The sequence below is a fragment of the Ictidomys tridecemlineatus genome, chromosome 6, assembly GCF_052094955.1.
Source record: "Ictidomys tridecemlineatus isolate mIctTri1 chromosome 6, mIctTri1.hap1, whole genome shotgun sequence".
In the NCBI taxonomy this organism is placed as follows: Eukaryota; Metazoa; Chordata; class Mammalia; order Rodentia; family Sciuridae; genus Ictidomys; species Ictidomys tridecemlineatus.
Genome location: NC_135482.1, coordinates 99,439,925 through 99,452,991, shown reverse-complemented (window position 1 = coordinate 99,452,991; position 13,067 = coordinate 99,439,925). Strand labels below are relative to the sequence as shown.

General features: G+C 39.8%; 1 pseudogene; it reads left to right on the top strand.

Moving 5' to 3' along the window:
* Nucleotides 1-280: 280 nt before the first annotated feature.
* LOC144365076 (rab5 GDP/GTP exchange factor pseudogene) lies at nt 281-12,734 on the top strand (annotated as a pseudogene).
* The last annotated feature ends 333 nt before the right edge of the window (nt 12,735-13,067 follow it).

Below are 13,067 nucleotides of genomic sequence, written 5' to 3'. Positions count from 1 at the left end.
AAATTCCATCTTCTTTTTATAGAAAACTTCACCATTACCCTCTGTTCTTCTTCTTCCCTCAATCCTGCCACTCTCCTCCCACCATCCCCACCCTCTTTAAATGCTAACCATTCCTGTCCTAAGGTGCTGGAGGACCTGCAATCACCCCATGAGGACCTCTTTGATTACCCACTTCCCTCAACTGACTTAACCATTTTTGTGGACAGAAGTTCTGTAATGGGTAGCTACAGATGATGTAAAAATGCATACACAGTAGTCATCACTGCCTTAGTTCTAGAAGATGGCTGCCTCTGAAGGGACCACCTCCCAGAAGGCTGAACTTTTTGCACTTTTCAGAGTTATCACTCTATCCAAAGACAAACAGGTTAACATATACACAGACTCCAAATATGCTTTAGTAATTGCTCATTCATATTTGGCTATTTGGAAGGAATGTTGATTCTTGACCACAAAGGGATCACCAGTGGTCAATGACAATCTGATTTCCAAACTCTTAGAGGCACTACAACTTCCATCATGAGTGGCCATTATACACTGCAGAGTACATCAAAATTCCTCTGACTCTATAGCTACAGGAAACAACAAAGCAGACTCCATAGCACAAGAACAAATGGAAAAATTCTCAGCAGCCCCTATCCTATTTCTATCCACCACAATTAAACTTAACTATTCCCCACAAGAATGGAAGGACCTAATAACCCAAGGTGGCCATTACAGGGAAGATGGCTAGATCTTCCTGGGGAATCAAATTCCCTCCCTAAGCAACAAGCTTACAGTTTATTGATGGACATTCATAACTCTCTTCAAATTGGCCCCAAATCCCTTTTCCAGTTTTTACAACTCCTCTTTTAGTCCCCATGAATGAGAACTACTCTCCATCAGGTCCACTCCACTTGTTCTGTCTGCTCTACAGTATCCCCACAAGAAAACATCAAACCTAAACTCCCCACATATCAGATGAGGGGTCACCAGCCAGGCAAAGACTAACAAATTGACTTTACTCATATACCTAGGCACAAAAAGCTTCTCTACCTACTTACTTTAGTTGATACTTTTTCAGGTTGGATAGAAACCTTCCCTACCTCCAGGGAAACTGCTGATATTATCACCTCCATCCTCATCAAGTAGATCATTCCCAGGTTCAGACTTCTCACCTCCATCCAGTCAGAAAATGGTCCAGCCTTCACTTCTCAGGTTGTTCAACTAGTCACCAAAGGCCTCAACATCAATTGGAGGCTCCACATCCCCTACCATCCCCAATCTTCAGGTAAGCTTGAGAAAGTTAATGGCAGTCTCAAGGATCATCTCACTAAATTTGCTATTGAACTCAGGCTTTCCTGGCCCAATTTCCTGCCATTAGACCTCACCCAAATTCAGGCAGCCCCAAGAGCCCCCTCAGGCTTTAGCCCCTTTGAGATACTCTATGGGCACCCTTTCTTAATCAATCAATGGTTTTCAATCACTCTTTATCCCCTTGTGTTCTACCTGCCATATCTCACACTTCTACACAAACTCTTAAGGGAACGTGCAGACCTGTGTCTTCCTGCACCATCCACTGCCTCAATCCCAGCGCAACCACAAACCAAATTGGACCCTCTTCAATCAGATGACACAATCTTACCCTGGGAACTGCATCCTCAATCATTGGAATCTTGCTAGACAAAATCCCATACAGTCATACTTACTATGCCAATGAAGCCAAGCTTTTGGGCCACTCCCCCTGGTACCATGTCTCCCACCTTAAAAAGACACCTGTTCCAAATGTCCAGTCCTGGACTTCCACCATGCTGGGGCCCAACAAACTCAAGATTTCTCATCAACCCTCTTCTTCTTTTACTAATCATTACTCTCTCTCAAGTTTCTATCCCAACCCACAGATGATGCTTCTACATCCAAGCAACATGGCACCAGGATGGCACCACTCACTCTCAGTATATGGGTCAAGGTGATTGTCTTTCCACTGGCTGCAACCATGGGTCACCCTTATCATTACTGGATTCAACCAAGCCACCTCATCCCACATAATGTTATATTTCATATCAGACCAAACTGAGAAATCTTGTAAGTGCTGGCCTAACACTTATGGTGGGTGCCCTTATAATTCATGCAAGACACGCTTTCTAGATAAGCCTTGCTATTAAAAATGAGCACACACCCATTAACTATTTGGGACCCATGGAAAATGAAATGAGCATCTTGAGTTCATGGTAAATTTTATTCTTAGGGTTTTGCCAAGCTCCCCTCAGCCTCTATCAGAATCTGAAGAACTTATGTACAAGTGTCCCCTCAAATTCACATAACCATCCAGGAGCAAGAGAAAGAACTCCAATACCAGCTGGATGCAGTTGCCCATCCTAAAGTTGACCCTTTTTAATGGGTTGTCCTAGTACATTAGAGCCTTCAGCTTCTCAATTTATGCAAATTTAATAACATTTCAGACTGTTTCCTCTGCACAGGTTTGGTTCATACTCCTTTAACTGTGATTCCCATTGATCTTCCTCTCAATACCTCAACCAAACCCCAAGAATCCCCTTCTCCAGCCTTTCAGGAAGTACCCCTTTTTCATAACTCATCAGGGAATTTCTCTTGCTGCTACACTTCCTCTGGTTCAGTACCCTGTGACCAGAGTATTTGAATCTCTTCCCCAACCTTTATTCTAATGGGGTTCTTTTTCTGGTGCTATGGTACCCTAACAAAAAATCTAAGCCTCAGCATGCCCTTCACTCTTTGTGTTCCTTCCACCTGGTTCCTCAATTAACTCTGTACAGTGAAGCTGAATTAACATGGCTTGTTACCACCTCCCTTTCCAGAACAAGAAAAGCAGCCTTTCTACCAATAGAAGTTGGACTCTCCCTGGCCTCCTCACTTGCTGCCTCCAGACTGGGGGCAGGAGGACTTGATTATGCAGCAACTGCTCAGAAGCTCGAACAACAACTTTTGGAAGAGTTAAAAGCATCGATCTCCTCACTCACTTCCCTGAAAAGGCAAATAACATCGATTGCCCCATTTTACTATACAACCATGGAGCCCTAGATCTCCTGGCAGCAGACAAAGGAGGAACCTGTCTATTCCTGAAGGAATAATGCTGTTACTATATCAATGAAACTAGATTGGTCAAAAAGAATGTCAACACCCTCCATCATTTGAGTGAAAAGCTTAAAAAGCAACAATCAAATGACCCTTGGCCAGGCTGCTATACTCAACCCTCATTATGGGGCTGACTCCCATTTTCACTCCTATATTAATAATTGAACTTCTATTAATTATTGCTCCCTGCCTACTCAGGTTCACTTGAAATCACATGGGTGAAATTGACAGAGTGACCTACAACCAGATACTCCTTCACCCCCACAGTAGCCTCTCTACCAAACCAACAATCAAGCCATCACTTTCCCCCCAGTACCCCTAGGAAGCAGGAAGTATTCAGATGGAATTCAGCACCCTATATCATCAAAAAGGCTGGGACATTAGGTCGGTTTGAGGTGGTTAAGAAAACAAAGCACCAAGCAAACTATGCACGTGAAAAAGCAAACAATCACGTGCTGACAGACAACCAGTAATGGTGCTTCATAACCACCTGTCAATCAGCGGCATTTCCTGACGAATCCTGGAAGGACATGGACCTCACCAAGATCCCCTGACCAACCACAGGAGGACAAGGGACTCTAAAAACCTCCCTTTCCTGTTCCAAGCCCTCCCTTCCTGCCCTAAGCCCAATAAAATTCTAATCCATCTAAGCCTGGGTACAATTCTCCTGGACCCACTCTGTTGGACTGGAGGGTCTCTCCCAGAAATAAATCTCAATAAAGTCTTATTCAGCTGCTTTTAATCTGCCTCCTTTTGATCACTAATGCCTGATCTTACAAGTTGCATACTTCCAATATACAATGGCATAAAGTAAATGTTCCCATTCCAAAAAGGAGGAATAAGGATATAGAAGGAAAGGATGGAACCAAAACTCAGGCAGATATTAGTTTCTGAAACTTCATGTCCAGCATCTTGGTAACATTTGTGGTGAGATGTAATCTTCAGAGAGCTTCTGCATCCCCACCTAAATGACCTTGCTGGTTGTCATCCACATGGTCTCTTTCTTAGGCTGACTCCGTCTACAGCCAACAGCTTTCCTCAGCAGACATTTCACATTACTGGCATATCTTAATCCCTGGGATCTCCATTCCAGATTCTGCTTCCCCTTCACAATTTCATGCGTGCCCTCTCAAGAGAATCCTGTGGGGATTCCAACATGGCTTCACTTTGTCTGAACACTCAGGTCTTCCTTTGTAATCTCAGTACAACTTTCTATAATCCTCTGGCTGCCATCAGCTGAACAGCTCTACTCTGCCACGCCCTTCCACCATGATGTTCTGCCTCACCTCAAGGCCACAGTAATAAAGCTGACTCACCATAGACTGACCTCTGAAATGTTGATCCCAAATAAAGCTTTTTCCTCTAAGTTGTTCTTATCAGGTATTTTGGTCACAGTTACAAAAAGCTAACATCTTCCTCTTCTACTCTTTAATTTTCTCCCATAAAGCACAACAACTACTACTGTGAATATTTGAAATAATATAAAAATTGAAATAAGAAAAAGTCAATTATGTTTATTATTTTAAAAAACTTTATAAAATACCCAAAAGCACAGATTTCTACCATTGAGATTAACTATTGTTAATATTTTGGCACATGTCTTTTCAGCAATTTTTGAAGTGTGTACAACATATATGAACATTTTTCCATTTGATTGACATACACATTTACTGATTTCTGATTCACTACTTTCTTTTATACTATATCATAAATACTTTTTCAACATAATCTCTTTATTAATATTTTTGTTATGGTTGCTCATTATTTCATTACATATTTAAATGATACTGGGTCCAACTTATAAGTATGCTATATAAGATAAATCTTTATAACCAAATTTCATGTTTTTAATATACAATCAGCCTTTCAAGTCACTATTTCATGGTCAGAAACCGTTATCTCAACAGAGGAGATAGCTTCATGCTACAGCAATTTTGCCTGAAAATGATCACTACCAAAGATGTGGGAGTCTTAGAGTCACTTTCCATTAAGATAAAAGCACAAAATAGGAACAATTTTTTAATTATGTATATTGTCAATGGTGAGGAGAAAAACTCAGTATTATATTCTTTCAGTTCTGGAAATACAGGTACACACATTTTTATATATTCCTATATAGAATGATATACAATAAAATTCAAAATCTGATTTTCTGTAAATAATAATAGTAAAGAAAGTATTATGGATTTTTTCCCCACTTTGCAGCTCTAAAACATTTTCATTCCAATCTACAGTCAGCACAATCCTCAGAGATTCCTGGGTGTCCCCAACATGATAATTTCAGAGAAACAGCAACAAACATTACCTCTGCCCTGCTTATCAACTGTCTGGTCAACCTTCACCTTATAATTAATATTGACCACTGGAAAATGATCTTTTACCTGCAGGAGAATTTGAGTTGGTGCCTGAGGACATCAGTTCATTTTTCAAACTCACTTTAGCATAATTTGTTCCCAAAGCCATCTTGAGAAGAAACCTTCTGCTTTTTTCAGAAATCCCATGCCATCTTGTCCTTAAAACATATTACAAATGAGATTTCAGCCTTAGAGCAAATTACTCTACCACTTAACTAGATGTAATAAATAGACACATCCCTGAGAGTGAAATCACTGAGGTCTCATCCTCAGGACAACCAGAATGAGAATTACAGCCTCCAAACAGTAGATATAGATAAGTGTAACAAAAGTGGGAACTCAAAAGAAATAGGAAGAAAAGGAAAAGAGGAACCAGGCAATTAGAGAAGTCTTTCCTAAGAACTTCATTCCGTAAACTCACCAGGAAAACTGAAATTTGTGGTTCCACATGCAAATGTAACTTATTACCCAAACAACCTGAGCAACACTTGCTCTTATTGCCTTCATGTCATCAGGTTTGACTGATCAGGTAGATTATTTGTGCCACATTCTTAGGTGATCATTGACACAAGTGTCATATGACAACCTCCCCATGTTCAGAGCCACCCTCCTTTAGCATGGTGGGGAATGAAAAGTCTGAAGGTGTCCTCTGTGCTCTCTGCTTTCCCTGCTGTTCACAATCAGCACCATCATCAACCTTCATTCATTTTGCTACTGGTCACCTTGAGATCTCTTGAAATCCTTAATAAAAGAGGATACCACCTTTTATTCTTCAGTTATGTCTCCTTTTACCCGCCACATCACCTTAACAACATGCTCTGGAAGGTACATATGACTATATTAAACAGTAGGAAAAATTAAATAGAATCACGTGTAGAAGAGGATGAACTTAAACTGAATGCCAAATCTGATTTTTTTTTCAAAGGCCAGAATGAAAACAGTCCAAAAACTAAATCATTCATGGGGGATCATTCCAGAGAGCTGCTCTCAACCAACTCATGCCCAGGTTCTTTGCCTCAGTTCTCCCAAATGACTTTCCTTCTTTTAATTACCCTACCTAACTCTTTTTTCTCTTATAACTTTTTTCTCTTATATCTCTTTCCATATCTTTCCCTCTCTCTCACCTCTATATTTGTTTCCACTGATTTCCATATTTATTTTATATAAAAATATACTGAAATCACTAAATTCACAGTAATACCCGTAATTCTAATTCAATGCCTCAGATTTCATTTTCATTTTCTTAATTTCCACATTTCTTCCACATTCCAGTGACATAAAGAAATCTGTGTTCGTTATCTTTAACTTTTTACTTATTTGTTAACTCATTTGATTATACTCTGGATATTACCAATCTCTCATCCTGTGCCATCATTCCCTAAGACACTGTTCTTCCTAATATATTTCTTACTCCTTAATCTAATCTTCTGTCCCCTAGCCTAAAGCCCTCTTAGCTCTTATTGATGCTCCCACACAGGGCCAGCCAACCATACCCCACAAAATGAACATTCTGCTCACTTTGCTGAAGTTCTGATCCTGTGCTAAGCCACCCCTCAAATTTACAGCACGTATGAAAGAGAGTCAGTGTCCTACAAGATAGTATTCACCTGAACATTCTAGTCCAAGACCATTCATATTGTACTCTTAATTTGGCTGGTTTCTTGGGAATACAGAGGAGTATTTCCGGAACATGGTATATTACTACTCTACTTTTCTTTAACGATGAATCAGATCAGATTCTTAAAGCTTATCTGTAGCCATCCTGGCCTGCCTGAGCTCTCACAGCCCACACAAGGTTACTCCCATGGATAGAAGTCCTTACTATGTAAGGATCAATTTCCCTTCTGGGTTTGCCAACATGTGGAGAGCTCTCTTATCCAGCTCAGTTTATGAAACCCACACCATGTCTGTCTTCTGTGTAGATATTTTGTTCATCCTTTTTGGGCTTTGAAATCTCATACCAGTTCCTCAACTACCAGCAAGAATTCCTTCCTGAAACAAACAAGAATGTGTACAGAGGGGCTGGGGCTAGGACTTAGCAATAGAGTGCTTTTCTTGCATGTGTGAGGCCCTGGGTTTGATCCTCAGCACCACATAAATAAAATAAAGGTATGTGTCCACCTACAACTAAAAAAATATATACATTTTTTTAAAAAAAGGAATATGTACAGATATCCTACAGATTGGGAGAAAATCTTCACCACCAGCACATCAGATAAGGCACTAAATTCAGGATATACAAGGATATACAAAGAACTCAGAAAACTTAACTCACAGCTGGGCTCAGTGGCACACACCTATAATCCTAGCAGCTCAGGAGGCTGAAACAAGAGGATCACGAGTTCAAAGCCAGCCTCAGCAAAAAGGAAGGCACTAAGCAATTCACTGAGACCCTGTCTCTAAATAAAAAATACACAAAATAGGGATAAAGATGTGGCTCAGTGGGGCCAATCACCCCCAAATTCAATTCCCAATACCAAAAAAAAACTCAGAAATATAAAGAAACCAGTCAATAAATGGGCAAAAAAAATTTCACAGAAGAAATACAAAGAGTTAAAAATATATTATATAAAAAATATTCAATGTCTCTAGCAAGTAGAGAAATGCAAATTAAAAATACACCAAGATTCCATCCCACTCCAGTCAGAATGGCATTTATAAAGGATACAAGTAACAATAAGTATTGGTGAGGATGTGAGGATAAAGTTACTCTCATACATTGCTAGTGGGGCTGCAAATTGGTGCAATCACTCTGGAAAGCAGTATGGAGATTCCATAGAAAACTTGGAATGGAACCATTTGACCCAGTTACAGCACTCCTCAACATATACCCAAATGACAGCATACTACCGAGATGCAGCCACATCCATGTTTATAGCAGCTCAACTCACAATAGCCAAGCTATGGAAACAATCTTCAGTGAATGAAAGGGCAAATAAAATGTGGCATATACACACAAATCTGATTTATTTTTTCAAAGGCCAAAATGAAAACAGTAAAGAAGAATTAAATAATGGCATTTTCCAGTAAATGGATAGAACTGGAGAATATCATGCTAACTGAATTAAGCCAATCCCAAAAAAACAAAGACCAAATGTTCTCTATTATTTGTGGATGGTAACCCAAAATAAGATAAATTGAAAAGAGGAATAATAGAAGCAGATTGGACTAGCAAAGAGAGACAAAAGGAAGGGAGGAGGGAGGTGAATAGCAAAGGCAGTCAAAATAATTGGTCATAACTTACTTAGGCTTGTAATTGTACATGACCAGTATAACTCCACATTCTGTATGACCACAAGAGTGGGAACCAAAATAGAATAAGTTATACTTTATGTATATATGTTCTGCCAAAATACATTCTTCGTTCTACTGTCATGTAGAACAATTTTTTAAAAAAAAATAACAAAAAAAATATATTTAAGCCTTCTTTACCTTGCTTATGTGGTGAGTTCCAACACTGGACTCTCTACATACAGACATCCTCTTTACCCTGCCTGGTCTCTGAAATCCACACAGGTTTCCCCTCTGCAAGGATGCCCTCCTCACCACACTTAGGCACTGAATCCCAACCAACACTGGAACTAATACTGTTCAGCGGTGCCTATTGCTTCTCCCAGATGCTGAGATTTCATGCCAGGCTGCACTTCTCCAGGAACTCACTCATTACCCAAAAGGGGCTCTGACTTCTCACAGAAAGTGAGACTTCATGCATAAATACTTCCCTATCCTGCTTAGGTTCCCCATACCTGACCACAAGACCACATAGATGGCCTCTTCTCACAGGCTGACATCTCACACCAGTCTTCCCCTATTGGGGACACCTCCTCAATTCTCCTATCCTTTGCTACTCTGCTCTGGACCACTGCAACTTGTGGACAACCTCCTCACCATGCTCAGGCTCTGATTATCCATGCCAGAAGACAATCCCACCACCACCATGGTGAGGTTTTCTTCACTTTTCATGGGCTCCAATACCACTGTAACACCAAACCCCTTCATGCCACCTTTCCCTGCTTGAGCTCTAAGGCCCTGTGCTACATTGATTCCACCTGCTCACCCCATCTACAGCAAACACCTACTAAGCTATCTAGTGCTTAATTTAGGAATGAAATTTTTAGTAGCAAAAGGGTGCTGCAATGCACAAAGAAGTCTTATGTTCTCTGCAATTAATTTTTGGACTTCACAAAGTACATGCATTTAGACAGTTGTGCATATACAAACCCTCCTCTCATAATAATAACTGATTCTAAAAGGCTTTCTCATCCAACTTATTTAAGAAAATATGTTTCTAAACTTCTGTCTCTCTCCCTAGAATAAGTCACATTGCAAATAGATTACATTGTATCAGAAACAACCCCTAAAGCTTAGTGGTTTATAACATTTATTTCCCACACACATTACATGTGGGCTTAGGATGTAGATCCTAAACTGACTATAAATTGACTTGGATCCTTTCTGAATGTTTTCTCATTCTGGAACCCAGGCAGGAGGCATGGTAAGGAGAATGTCCACACATGCAGTCCCATAGCACAGTACCAGGGTACAAGAGGATTGAGTGGCTCCTTGTAAGTTGAACTGTGCAGCAGCACCCTCAATTTGGATCAAGTGCATATTGTATTCATTCTGACCTATTAGCCAGTGGATGTCACCTGGATAAACCTGTGAAAGGGCAGAAAAAAGATACTCCACACATAGGAAAACATGTAAATAGCATCAAAGCTTACTCCTTTCTCACAGAAGGATATAAACACTTAGGAATGGAGATGCAATCTATGCCCAAACCCTCTAAATTATATAGTCAACAGATCTCTTAGTGAACTTTAAAATTGAGCACAGGTGCCCTGGTTGTTAAAGAAAAGAGGAACCACTAGGGCAGAAAGATAAAATACTAGAACTTCTATTCATATGTCCTTGTGATTTTAAGAAAAATAATCTTCACTAATATTTTATGGATTTAGTATCGTATGCCTGTCATATATGTTATGTGACCTCTCATGAGGGAGGCGTGGAAGTTCCTAAAAAGTTATGTTGTACCTTTCATGTTGACTTTTTTGCTACAGGTTACTTCATGAGCTTTTTGTAAATAAAGGTCATGTGCTGAAAATTTTGCTCACTTTTCAGTGCTATAAATAGTTTCCCAAAGGTATGTTAATTAGCAGATCTTTAATTAAGCACACAAGCACATGTACACACAATCCATGCTCTCTGGCCAAATTAAGTGTTCTAACAACAATTGAGAAGGCAACTACATTATAAAAGACACATGTACTAGGTAAGGAAAATTTGAAAAAAAGGAACACACAAGAAATGTTATTGCCACTTTGCGATTTTTTTGTTTAAAATGGAGATATAGTTATTTACCTTCATTTTTGAAATACCAAAAATAGAGGATTTCATTAGACCACCACATCTCCCCAAGTACAAAACTCAATTCAAAATGTATTAAAGACCTAAATTTAACACCTAAAAGTATAAAACTAGGAAAAATGCATGGGAGAAAAATTCATTACATCCATAGAAGAAAAGATTTTTTGGATAACACGCCAAAAGCACTGACAGCAAATAAAAACATAACATTATATCAAGGAAACAGCATAGAAAACAACAGAGTAAAGATACAACCTTAAGAAGAGGAGAAAATATTTTTCAACTAATTCTCTGACAGGAATTACTACAATAATGTATAAGAATTCCAAAAACACAACAATAAAAATACAAATTATCCAAGTAAAAACGGGCAATCTGAACACACATTTCTTCAAATGAAAAAATGCAAATTACCCACATATACAGGAAAACATTTCAGTGCCACTAACCATCAGCAAAATGCAAATCAAAACCACAGTGAGGCACCTCCTGGAGCTGCACCAGGGGAGGTGGTGCTGACTCCAGGGGCCACCCAGCAGAAAGAAGAGGAGCCTTAAGTCTGAGCACCTAGGAATTCACATGGACCAGTGGAAGCTCCTGTACAAGAAGGGTTGTGGCTATTATGGCAACCCTGCCCATCAGGGCTTCTGCTCCCAGTGCTGGAGAGAGGAGTACCACAGAGCCCAGCAGAAGCAGATCCAGAAGGACTGGGAGCTGGCTGAAGGACTTCAGTAGGAGGAGGAAGAGGCCTTTGGCAGCAGCAGTCAGAGCAGCTGGGGGCAGCCCTCATCACATTTTCCAAATTTGAAGAAAAGAAAACCAGTGGAAAGATCCACAAGGTGACCACAGTGAAGAAATTCTTCTTGCTTGTTCCAGAGTTGGAATAAAAAGGTCAGAAATTCAGGAAGGAAAAGCTCCCAGTCCTTCCATAAACTGACAGACAAATCAGCATTGAAACAGTGTCTAAGGCACTAATAGAGATCCTCAAGATCTTCCACAAAACCAAACAAGATCTATAAGCCAACCAAGATGTTTTGGGAAGGATGCATTACAAAAAGGATTTGAGCATTGAGGAGCAGTCAGAGTGTCGTCAGGAGTTTTACCAGAATGTGGCGGAAAGAATACTGACTCGTGAAAAAGTGCCTCCAAAAACAGTTGAGAAGATAATGGATCAGATGGAAAAGTACATCATGACTCTCCTCTATAAATATGTGTTCTGTTCAGAAACCACTGATGAAAAGAAAGACCACACCATTCAGAAGAGGACTAGATATCACTGATATGGATTCTAAGCCTGTGCCCAAGATAAGTTGGCCTACCAGACCAGGTGTAGCAAGCACATCTTCAATGCCATCAAGATCACCAACAATGAGCCTGCTTCTGTGGATGACTTGAGTCTTCTTCTGCTTCTTGCCCAAGCTTATCTAATTGTGCTGAAGGGCAAACCCACCCCACCTGTAGTCCTACATGTACATCACCAGCTTCTGCAACCCCAGCTGGCGGATGACAGGGAGGACAGATACTATTTCACCAACCTGTGCTGTGCTGTGAATTTCATTGAGAAATTGGATGCTCAGTCTTTGAATCCAGTCAGGAGAATTTTGCTACACATCTAGCCAGACCACTCCCAGGAGGCAAGAAACCAAGAGTTGGTCTCCTGATGCTTGCTCAGGTGTGAATCAGATGTATAAGATCTTGGACCTCCTGTCTCAATTGAATGAAAGACAGGAAAGAATCCTGAATGAAGCCACAAAACTTGACAAAGACTTAATACATTGGATAATGTAATTGCAAAGAAGTTCAAGACATTGTTGAAAAAAATCCCCTTGATATTAAGCCCCAAAGTCAACCGTTAGTGGCTATAACTCTGAAAATGTTGAAAGTGACAAAATTCCACCATTGCAAACTCAGGTTTATGCACAATGATGAACATTATATGGGTAGTATTTATTTGAGCCTGCATTGTAAGTAAGAGTACTGCAGCCTATAAGTGGGATCTAGAATATACTCAATTGCTTATAAATGTCAGAGAATATTTTAAGATATATTTTGTAGGCTTTATTTTCTTTTTCCTGGTAGGGGAAGATTAGTTAATAATAAAGTACTGAAAAAAAACAGAATGAGAAATCATCTCATCCCAGTTCAAATACTTGTTATCAATGAAAGTAAAAACTAAAAAATTCTGGTGAAAATGCATAGGAAATGTTAAGTCTTATACACTATTGGTGGGAATATAAATTAGTATAGCCATTATGGCAA